We start from the raw sequence: 11,884 nt of genomic DNA on the forward strand, positions 1-11,884 counted from the left end.
GTTATTTATGTCTGCCTACTTATGTCTATTTCTTTTTGATAATTGCAGATGTAAATGTCCTATTCTCTCTCGTTTGAGAGTCATAAGCATGGCTTAGACATCCCTTTCTATATAGACCTTGGCGCCCTGTTTTTTGAAGTCAATTGATCTTCTATTTCATCCGCTTTGTTCTCCGTTGGCCGTTGGCTTATTTGGTGTACAATATCTTATATACTATGGTAGGCTATATAGCCTATATTATTTCAATCTCATCTCTATTCTCACAAATTGTTGACTTAGGTGACGTGTTTGATCCCTTTCTTTCATCTTTCCTAACCTACTCTTGTAGCCTACTCATAAGCTTTATTTTTCAAGGTTAAACCTTGTCTATTTCGTTAGTTTCTATTAACACCAGGGGATTGCGTGATATCACTAAACGTAAGGCCTTGTTCCTTTTTGCCAAGCAGTTCAAAACTGATTTTTGTTTTGTTCAGGAGTCCCATTCAGTTGCAAATGATTCTAAGCTCTGGAGGTCGCAATGGGGCAATGACCTCTGGTTTTCTCATGGCACAGAGCGCTCAGCAGGTGTCTGCATTCTAAAAAACATGTTCTCAGGAAAAATTATTAATTCAATTGTTGACCCAAATGGCCATTTTCTCTGTCAGGTTATTCAAGTTTACAATGCATTCTTTATTATTGTCAATATTTATGGTTACAATTTAAAGTCGGATAATGACCACCTCTTTGACACTTTAGATGAACATATCCTTTTGTTAATGAACAAATATCCTTCTTCATGCATTGTATTGGGCGGTGATTTTAATATTGCTATGAACAATCTTATTGATAGATGGCCACCCAAATCAGTTTCTTCTCCAAACCTTACTCTAAAAACATTTATGGAGAAATATAGCCTGATAGATGTGTGGCGTGAGAAGTTCCCTCTTGAAAAAACATATACGTGGAGCAATAAGTCAAGATCCTGTCAATCTAGAATTGATTTCTGGTTAGTCTCGAGCTGCCTGAAAGACAATATATCCGTTGATATTAGTCCAACGCCTTTGACTGACCATAAGGCAATCTATCTTAAAATCTCTCTTCTTTCTTCCCCTGATCGATCCCATTCATCTTACTGGAAGCTTAACAATTCTCTCCTTCATCATGCGATGGTACAAGCAGAAGTCAAGAATTTAATTAATCATTTCTGGTTAAAAGCTGTAATAGAAGATACATTTTGTATTAATTGGGAGTTGATGAAATTTGAAATTGGTAAATTTTTGAGGAAGTTTAGTAGTGATCTTGCTAGATCTAAAAGAGCTGACGAGTTGGAGGTTATTTCTCTGATCGCTTCCCTCACGCAGAAATCCCCTGATGATTTATCAATGGAAGAGAGCTCTCAGCTCTTAGAACTACAGTATAAACTTGATTTAATCTACAAGAATAAAGCAGAGGGTGCCTTTGTTAGATCGAGGCAAAAATGGCTAGAGGAGGGGGAACAGAACTCGGCCTACTTCTTTAGACTAGAAAAAACTCACGCCAGCTCAAACTCAATCTCTCAACTAAAAATTAACAATGTAGTCTCAGATGATCAGAAGGACATTGCCTCTCACTGTGCGGACTTCTATAAGGCTTTATATAGCAGTAAATATTGCAAGGAAAGCGCTTGTTCCTTCCTAGATTCTATTTGTTCTTCTGTTAATGCTGTTAAGCCTGAAGATCGTGTTTTTTGTGATACGCCGCTATCTTTAGAAGAAGTCGTGATCTCGATCAACTCTCTTAAGAATAATAAGTCCCCTGGTGTAGACGGCTTAAGTGCTGAATTTTATAAGATGTTCAGTGAGCAGCTGGCCCCCTTTCTTCTAAAAATGTTTAGTGAAAGTATTAATAATGAGACTCTCCCCCCTTCTCTGACTCAAGGCCTGATAACCCTCATACCTAAACCTAGAAAAGATATTTTATTACTTGATAATTGGCGTCCAATATGTCTGCTGAATAACGATTATAAATTACTTGCTTTACTTCTTGCGTGTCGCCTGAAAACTACTCTATCCTATATTATTGATGAAGCTCAGTCTGGTTTTTTAAAAGATAGACATATTTCTGATAATGTGCGTTTAGTTCTTGACGTGCTTGACTACTCAGACTTAGTTACTGATGAAGGCTTTATTCTTTTCCTTGACTTTTATAAAGCCTTTGATACCATTGAGCATGATTTCATTTTTCTTTCTTTAAAAACATTTGGATTTGGCGATTTCTTCTGTAGATCTATCAGAACCCTATACACAAACAGTAATTGTTCCATTAAATTGTCATCTGGAACTTCCCCCAGATTTAATGTAAACCGTGGTGTCAGGCAAGGCTGCCCAATTTCCTGCTATCTCTTCCTTTTGGTCACTCAACTCTTGTTCCATCATATTAAAAAAAGCAGTTTAGAAGGCCTTACAATCGCTGATAGGGAGATTGTAATTAGCCAACTGGCTGACGATACAACTCTCTTTTTAAGGAATGCTTCTCAGGTTTCCCGTGCTCTTGATATTATTAGTGTATTTTCAATGGCTTCTGGCCTTTCTCTTAATTTGAACAAATGTGAATTAATGGCTCTAAAGGACTGTAATTTACCTGACATTTGTAATGTACCTGTAAGAGAATCTGTTGTATATTTAGGTATCACTGTAAATAAGCTTCAACATTCTAGGTGCTCTACAAATTTTTCTCCTATTATAGAAAAAACTAGAAAAAAACTAAACTCTTGGCTTCAAAGGGACCTGTCTCTTAAAGGAAGAACTCTGTTGACAAAGGCTGAAGGCATCTCGAGACTTACCTATGCTGCATTGTCACTGCATGTAGACGTCAAAACCTGTAAATCGATTGATCAGTTGCTTTTTAATTTCCTTTGGAAGAACAGAATCCACTATATCAGAAAATCTGTAGTTATGAATACTTATGACCATGGTGGTCTCAACTTCTTAGACTTCAGCACCCTAAACAACACTTTCAAAATTAATTGGCTGAAACACTTTAGAAAAAACCCAACTTCTTTGTGGAACTTCATCCCTCACTCTATCTTCTCTCGTTTCGGTGAAATTGATTTTCTTTTAAGCTGTAACTATAATATTGATAAGATTCCAGCAAAACTATCTGCCTTTCATAGGCAAGTTCTATTAGCATGGTCCATGATCTTCAAACATAATTTCTCACCCCATAAGTATAGTATCTGGAACAACAGAGATATCCTTTTTAAGAATAAGTCTTTATTCCTTTAACATTGGTTTGACAACAACATCCTACTTGTTTCCCAACTTTTGAATTCGGACGGCTTCCTTCTCTCTTATAAAGAATTTCTTATTAAATTTAAGTTCCCTGTCACTCCTAGAGAGTATGCGATGGTTTTTGATGCTATTCCGTCAGGTGCTTTAATGTTATTAAAAGGAGCCTCTCCTGTGGTACAGGTTCCTTCTATGAATCCTGCTCTATCTTCCATGGGGAAGATTTGTTTTTCACTGCTTCCTAAGAATAATAGAGCAGTTCGCTCCTTATTTCAGAGAGATACTGTTTCGATACCATCTGTTTGCTCTTACTGGAATAATTTAATCTCTGATATTTGCTGGTCTGAAGTTTGGTCTCTCCCGCATAGATTTCTACTAACCAATAAGGTTAGAGAAGTATCTTACCGTATTATTCATAAATATTATCCGACTAACTGCTATCTGAGTAAATTTGTTCCTGACATTGATGTTAACTGTTCGTTTTGTAAAGATCAACCAGAAAATGTTCTCCATTTGTTTTGGTATTGTCCCCATACAAACATGCTGTGGAAGGACCTCTCTAGATACATAATTGATCATATCTATAGCGACTTTTCACTCTTATTTGAAAATGTTTTGTTTGGCTTCATGGTCATAGATTTTAACTATAAAAGTGAATTCTATATTATTAATCTTATTCTTCTCCTTGCTAAATTTCATATTCACAAATGTAAGTTCACTGGAAGAACTCCACTTTTTCTTGTGTTTATAAAAGAAGTGTCCTTGTACTTTGATTCGATTGAATTCTCCATGAACAAAAAGGCTTCCAAGTCCTGGTATCTCCGTAATGCTTTTGAGGTCTTTATGTAATGAGCTTTTCCCCTGGTGTATTGTGTTTTGTTCATGTGTATGTATGTATATGTATGTATGTATATATATATATATATTGTTATATTTTGTATACATTGCTTTGTATATTTCTGCATCTTTGAATAAAAAAAAAAAAAAAAAAAAAAGAACGCGCGACCAGCGCGTCCCCGAGGCTCGTGCACAGCACATGTTTAAATGGCTCAATACAGGTATTGGTGGCTTCAAAAACCCCAAAACCCCTAAAACTAAAAGTTTATATTGATAAGATTGGTCTCTGATGCTGAATGATACCCAGAAAAATTTTGTTTTCCTTTTCTAGCCCTATCTATCATCATCCACTAACATGGGAAATAAGGTTCTTGGGCCGCATGCCGTGACATGACTTGCAATACCGGGCTTTGGCCACTACGTCAAATGGCTTCATGCGCCGGTGAGCAACTTTCATTGAAATGAATAGGCAGCCTTATATTATACCTCCATGATGCAGGCTCGATTGGCATGTGCAGCACTGTTAAGGCTCCGAAATGGAAGACACGCTATACAAATGTAAGTTCCTCACCAATCATACAACATTTGCATTGTACTTCTAATCAAATAGCCTACCGTTCTAAAAAACGGTAGATTGTGTTCATTTGATTGAAGTGGTGGATATTTACAGGGACTGTTGCACAGACCAGACAGTTAATCAAACTCAGAACACAACACGAGAAGCTGTTTACCCAAAAAAGAAACGGTACCAAAGAAGCTTGGGAGTAAGTATTATTTATTTCCATAGGTTTAAGTATTATTTATGTCCCTAGTCCGTGAACCTGGCACCCACCACAAAACGCTCATCTTTTTACACGTAATGTAGACACTCAACCAACAAGCAACATTTCAGCGAGATAGGCCAAGAGACTTGTTCCTTCCTAACATTATGCAAAGTTTCACTTGTCCCCTTTACACATTTCACTGATTAGGCCGACAACCAAAACACCGGAATGCTTAAGATTCTTGAAAGATTAATTGCTTAAAAAAAACATACCTCACTGAAATGTAATTAGGTGATTGTATCCCATTACTAGGTCTTGCCAAATGATGTGTAGGCCTGATGTGGTGTGATTGCAGGGGCCACACAGTATTCATGTATATTGTGAGATTATTCTGAGCAAAGCATTTTAACTATCTTCCCTGACATTTCTCAACAGCTTCATCATCAAACAAATGGACCTGGAGGGCCAGGCAACCTCAAAGCAGGCCTCCAAAAAATGGGAAAACCTAAAGAAGAAGTACAAGGTAATTTACTTTTTCATATGGACCTGTGTGCATACAGAGTGTTATTATTATTATTAGACATAACATGCATATAGCCTTCTAGATGCTGCAGACATCTCATGCCTCTTTTTGTTTTAGGAGCTGAGATTGCCACCCACCGGCTCTGGGACCGACCAGGCGGAGGAAACACCAGCCACCTGGAGCTTCTATGACGACATGCATGAGGCAGTGGGGTCAAAACCGTCTTTGACTCCACCTGTCCTCATTGCCTCATGCATGTCAAAGGCAAGTCCAGAGCCGTCGTCCCTCCCAGACCCGGGCACATCCTCATCTGTTCCACCCTCCCTCCCTGGCACCCCTGTTCCACCCTCCCTCCCTGGCACATCCGTGTCCTCACTTGCCCCCCCACCTGCCAAAAAGAGACGGGTGTCCACTGATGGGGTGATGGAGGTCCTGGAGCGGGAATCCGAAAAGGAGGAAGAGCGACACCAGGAGCTGGTACAGACCACCCAGAAGTTTCTAACACTTTTTGAGAAAATGGTCAACAAAATGTGAACTTCTGTCATTTATTTATCATTATGTATTATTTATCATTATTCATTTCATCAGTTTGGCCAAGATGCCTTATTTTCAGTTTGTAGTGGATAGGCCAAGATGGCCAATTTCAGTTGAATAAATTTATTTTTGAGAATCCCTTTGTATCCTTTGCACATTTGTCTCCATATTCTGTGTGATCTCTGGTTGTCATATTAGTGGTATTGTCTGTCTTCTAATACTTAAGACCACAGGTGAACGCCAATCTGAAAAGGAACGCTGCTCTGAAAAGGATGAGACCACAGCAAAATCTAAATCCTGGTTTACTATTGATGTTTGAGTAAGAGCTTTTGCTATACAGCTCTTCCTATATGGGACTACTGCAAAATCCTGGTTTACTATGTATGGTTTAGTATTTATAGATGTTTGAGTAAGTCCCTTTCTACATACAACTCATCCCCAAAATGTACGAAGTCAGACATTATTTGTAGAAAATTACAATTGGACAAACGGGTTCATACAGCCAGCTTGTGTAGTTTGATGGGCTTGTTTTAATAGCAACTTTCAAAACTAATTGCAGCCCAAAGTGCTTAACTTAAAATGGAATGAGTGTAAAATGCCCAAAATAAAATGGCCTTTTTGTAAGACAAACAAAATCGGGCCTTACCATTGTTTTGGTAGAAATTAAACTCCAACAAAAATAAAACATAAAACAATCACAAATAATCATGCTCAAGGAGCTGCTCAACTAGCTCAACAGGTGCAGCCAGCTGTTGGGCAATCCTGTCCCGAATGAGTCCCAGGATGTTCCGGCCCTCCTACGCCAATGGGGGGACCATCCTGGGGATCTTCAGCAGGCTGGGGGTCCTCCAGCTCACCCAGGTGATCATTCATCTCCAGGCAAAGATTGTGGAGCATTGCACAGCAAACGATCTCTGGGACAAAGGTGGGATGGACCTCCAGGGCCTTGGACAGTGTGGCTCGCCAGCGCGCTTTCATCATCCCAAATGCTCGTTCGACGACAGAACGAGCCTGGGAGTGATGCCAGTTGTACCTCTCCTGGATACAAGATACAAAATAGAAGATCAACTTCATTGTTCCCATGGGTGGAAACATGTCATGGGCTGTCAACTATACCACAGCCTTAAAAAAGAAGAGTTATCACTGCATAACTTATATTGTATGTGTTATTGCATATTGTATGTACTGTGTCAAACAGCTGCTAAACATAATTTTGTTGTTTTCTGACAATGACAAACTAATCTCATCTACATCACCATGTTCTAGTGCATCCATACAAACAAACCTGGACCCGGCCGTGAAGAGGGTGCTTGTAGGGAGTGAGGATGGCCATTGGTGTTTCCAAGCAGGGATAGGCACCATCCGCAAGGATGTAGTAGCCAGCTGGAGGGTACAGGGCCTGGTGGAAGACTGGGCTGTTGCGCAAGATCCTGGCATCATGCACTGAACCTGGATAGCCCACAAAGACATCCAGGAACTTGCCTCTATAGTCGCAGATGGCCTGCATCTGGATGGATGGAAAGAGCTTGTAGTTGTAATAGTCTGCCTGGTGCTGCTCCCCTGGAGACCTGATCCTGATGTGGCACCCGTCCATAGCACCAGCCACATGGGAGAAAGCATCACTGTGAGCAAGCAGACTGAAACCTGCAGCGATGGTGGGGAGCTCATGGGCTGATGGCAGACAGATGACAGTGGAGAGTTCGGCCTTGATCTCCTTGCTTATTCTGTGCATCATGTTGTGGACAGTGCTCATAGGGATGTCAAAGGCCGAACTCACAACTGTCAGTGACAGCCCATGGGCCAAGCTGTACAGGAACACAAGCACCTGAAGATGATGAAAATGATGAAAATTAGCATTCCTGCTAACTCCAGTGTATTTACAGTTAATCATGTAAGCTATGTTTATTAATGCACACTGTCCCTCCCAAATAAAACTGATCTTTGTTTCTTTCCTTACCTCCATCTCCTGGCCCCAACCGTGGTCCCTCGGTGTGGCAATCATCTGCAGCAGATGGTTTATAGTGGCTCGGGACATTCTGAAGTCCTTTTTGAGGCAAGCTTCTGGGTCCGCATATAGGCGCATGATGGGAGTGGCAGCATTTAGCTGCATGTATGGCCCTCTGCCCTGAGTACAGTCCTAGGAAAAGAGAGGATTATTTCATTGACAATAATAATATAAATACTACTACTACTAATAATAATAATAATAATGATGCTAACAAATTATGGCAAAGGGTTAATTAATAGGTGAGATTTCTTAAAATGAAGGTTAAATAATTTTAAATGCCTTGGCCATATTGTCATTTTGGATATTCCCACTTTAGGGATCTGGAGAAAGGTAGGCTATTCCCCAAAAATATGTAAAGAAAATAAGTAAATTGAAATAGCGCAGCAGTTTACTATTAGCAGACAACTAAAAACATACCTGTAGCTGGTGGACAACCGATAAAAGGCGCCTTAAAGGAAAATGCTCGTTTTTGACAACCTGGACCTTATTTACGACATATTATAAGAAGTTTGACTCACCGAGATCACTTTGGTGTAGTTCGGAGGCCTGTAGAAGAAATTTAAAATCCAGCGCGAGCCAGTATATCCATGTAATGACGGTGGACGGGGCAACGAGAATGCAGTTTCTCAAAATCTATTTTCGGCCGCTAAACGGTTGTTTTCATCAATCAGATTGGATGAATCGACAGTTGAGATTCCTCAACGCGAGCCATTGTAGTGGTTTTCAAATACGGGGTCTTTAGCCTCTGTAATTCTCCGGCTCACATTCTCTGCGCTACGATCGTTGTTGGTGCCGAGAATATTGTCGTCGTCATTCGTCCGCAACAATCCGATCGTAGCGCAGAGAATTTCTTCAAATTTTTCCGGCGGCGCAGCAAGTTTACATAGAAACATAGGCGATTTTACCCTCTGAGAGTAGGGGGTGCAACATTTTGACATGAGAAAAAAAAAAAACAGTTCTGCCGTCTCGTCCCATCTATTTACAAAGAATACCAGTTGTGAACAGTATGCTAATAAGAAATCCGTATGACAATTCAATATGTACAACGCATCAAACTTCATCTAGACACCACAAGCATGTCAATATGACTTTATGACAGAGCACTAGGCCATACCCAACATCACAACATCAAACTGCAACTGCCTGCTGGTGCTAGCTTCCTCGCCGATGGTGATGTTGCTAGTGCTAGTGCTAGCTCCGATAGCCTCTGGAGCACTTCTGCATTCGATTGCACCTGCTGCGCTGTCATTTTGAGTGGTAGCTTCTTCATTAGCATTGCCAGATTTTATTTTATTTTATGAAGAAGTGGTAAATTGTTTTTATAGCTCTTTTTGCCATTATGAGCAGGTTGGCTAGTTGTAGCTTGTTGAGCACTGAGCAGTACAGTCAGATCTAATTTTTTTCGACGGACGAGTTGTGCCATTAGTGGATTATGAATATATATATATTTTTAAAGGTAGCCTAGTTTCAGTAATAAATACACTTTTAAAATTAATGATGATCTTTTTTTTTAAGAATCTGAGCAGAGTTGGGCTGTCCAATCAGGGGGGGCTCTTGCCCCCCCTGCCCCCCCTATAAAATCGCCAATGCATAGAAAGTCAATACAATTCGCGCGAACTGGGCGGCGGTGCGGTGGCCAGGATTCACCGCGCGGCGACATTTGCAAAAGTTCAATTTTTTGAACTTTCTGCGGCGGATTCGCACGGCAACCCATTGATCCCGCGGCGAGATTGGGCGAACTGGGCGGCGCAAATTTTCTCGCCTGGTGTGAACACAGCATTATGCCGCGAATCTGCCGCAGAAAGTTTAAAAAATTTAACTTTTGCGAATGTCGCCGCGCGGCGAATCCTGCCCGCTGCCCAGTTCGCACAAATTGTATTGACTTTCTATGTAAACTCGCCGCGCCGCAGGAAAAATTTGCGCCTGGTGTGAACACAGTGATTCTTTAAAGCAATACACAGCGATATTTGGACCTTTGCAAACATATCTGGTGCTAATTCTCCAATTAGATTTACTAAAAGTAAGCTGAATCGTTCAGTCACCTCAGAAAGATAAAACATTGACATTTATTACCTTTTAAAACTTGCGCCCCCGGGACGCAGCATTCAGTCGAAGTGCACATGCGCAACGTTGTGCTTAAACAACACAGAATTAGCTAACTATTCCTGCATAGATATCATGCGTCTTTTAGCCCAATGATATCATGGCGGAGGTGAGAAAACCTAAAGGAAACATCAAGGAGGAAGCCAGAAAAAGAAAAAAAGACAATCTGATAATAGTGCACTTACTCGCAGAGCCTGTGGGGGCGCAGTTCAGAGAAAACGCTATGTATTGCTTTATGACATTTGATATCTTGCTTACTTAACTTATTTGAGAGTAGGAGGAAATTTCAGAAATTCTCAGCACTTAATATAACATTTTCAGCACTTCAGATTAAAATGGCACTTTAAGAAGCCTGATAAATACCCTGATCGATTCCTCGCTCACACACACATCAACTTTCACCGTCTGCTCCACAGTAAAGTATTCTCAAGTTTTAAAAAAATTGTCACAGGAGACATTTTGACACTTTTATTTGATAATCATCTTTAATAAAAAGAAACTAGTGGGTAAAAGACGGGACTCAGCATTCCCAGTCAGCCAAAGTCTTAAAGGCTTCAGCATAATCTTGATTTGGCTACAGATATGAGCACTGGAAGCTTGGTCCTGTCCATGGCGGTGGGTCCAGATATGAGCACTGGAAGCTTGGTCCTGTCCATGGCGGTTGGTCCAGATATGAGCACTGGAAGCTTGGTCCTGTCCATGGCGGTGGGTCCAGATATGAGCACTGGAAGCTTGGTCCTGTCCATGGCGGGTGGGTCCAGATATGAGCACTGGAAGCTTGGTCCTGTCCATGGCGGGTTGGTCCAGTGGCATCATTACGGGCTAAAAATGCAGAGGGTTTTCCCCCAATCAAATCAACGCATTTACATAATGTTACCAAATCTAATGGATTGACCATAACAGTATTGGTAACGGTAAGCTTTCTAAAACCATGCTGTGTAATATAACGTCTAGGTTACATTGAGGGTCAGATACTGTTTTGTATTGCAGTCAGGGAGGATTATCATTATAGTTTGATAGTGGGATTATCTCATGACAGGAAGCAAACATATACAAGTTGAACTACTCTCTCACACAAACATGTGAATCAACGTCACATTGGTGGGAGGCCTGCAGAACACTGTCCTAACACAGTACACCCTAACGTTAAGACGCTGTCCTAACACAGTACACCCTAACGTTAAGACGCTGTCCTAACACAGTACACCCTAATGTTAAGACGCTGTCCTAACACAAGGTGGACATGTACAGATCTGAGATCTGAACCTAGTAGGTACCTTGTCAAAGGAAAGAAGACATACAGCAAACGTGATATAAATAAAGATTTGTACATAACTTTAAATTATACAACTCAAAAAATAAACAATAGTTTCAAAGAAAACGAATAAAAAAAGTGTATCTACATTTGTTTATATATAAAAGCTGAACAAAGACCGTAATAAGTTAGAACTTGAAATCCACGTATGTTGTTTTTACATCTGTAAAAGTGACAGGACTGTCAGCATGTTTATACTCATATGTCTATATTCATATATGTCTATATCTATGTACAAGTGGTGTGTGCTGTGTCTCTGGGCCGGGCCCCCAGCGCTAGCAGCACGCGGGCAGGAGAGGCTGGGGTCGGAGGTCACGCCAGAGAGGCGCCGGTAGGACCGGCCGGGGATTAAGACTCCATATGTATCATACAGGAAGAGAGCTAGCGACCTCCAGACCAGCCCAGAGGGTTCAGGACCTCCAGACCAGCCCAGAGGGTTCAGGACCTCCAGACGAGACCAGAGGGTTCAGGACCTCCAGACCAGCCCAGCCCAGAGGGTTCAGGACCTCCAGACCAGCCCAGAGGGTTCAGGACATCCAGACCAGCCCAGAGGGT

This window comes from Borostomias antarcticus (genome assembly GCF_949987555.1).
Source record: "Borostomias antarcticus genome assembly, chromosome: 3".
In the NCBI taxonomy this organism is placed as follows: Eukaryota; Metazoa; Chordata; class Actinopteri; order Stomiiformes; family Stomiidae; genus Borostomias; species Borostomias antarcticus.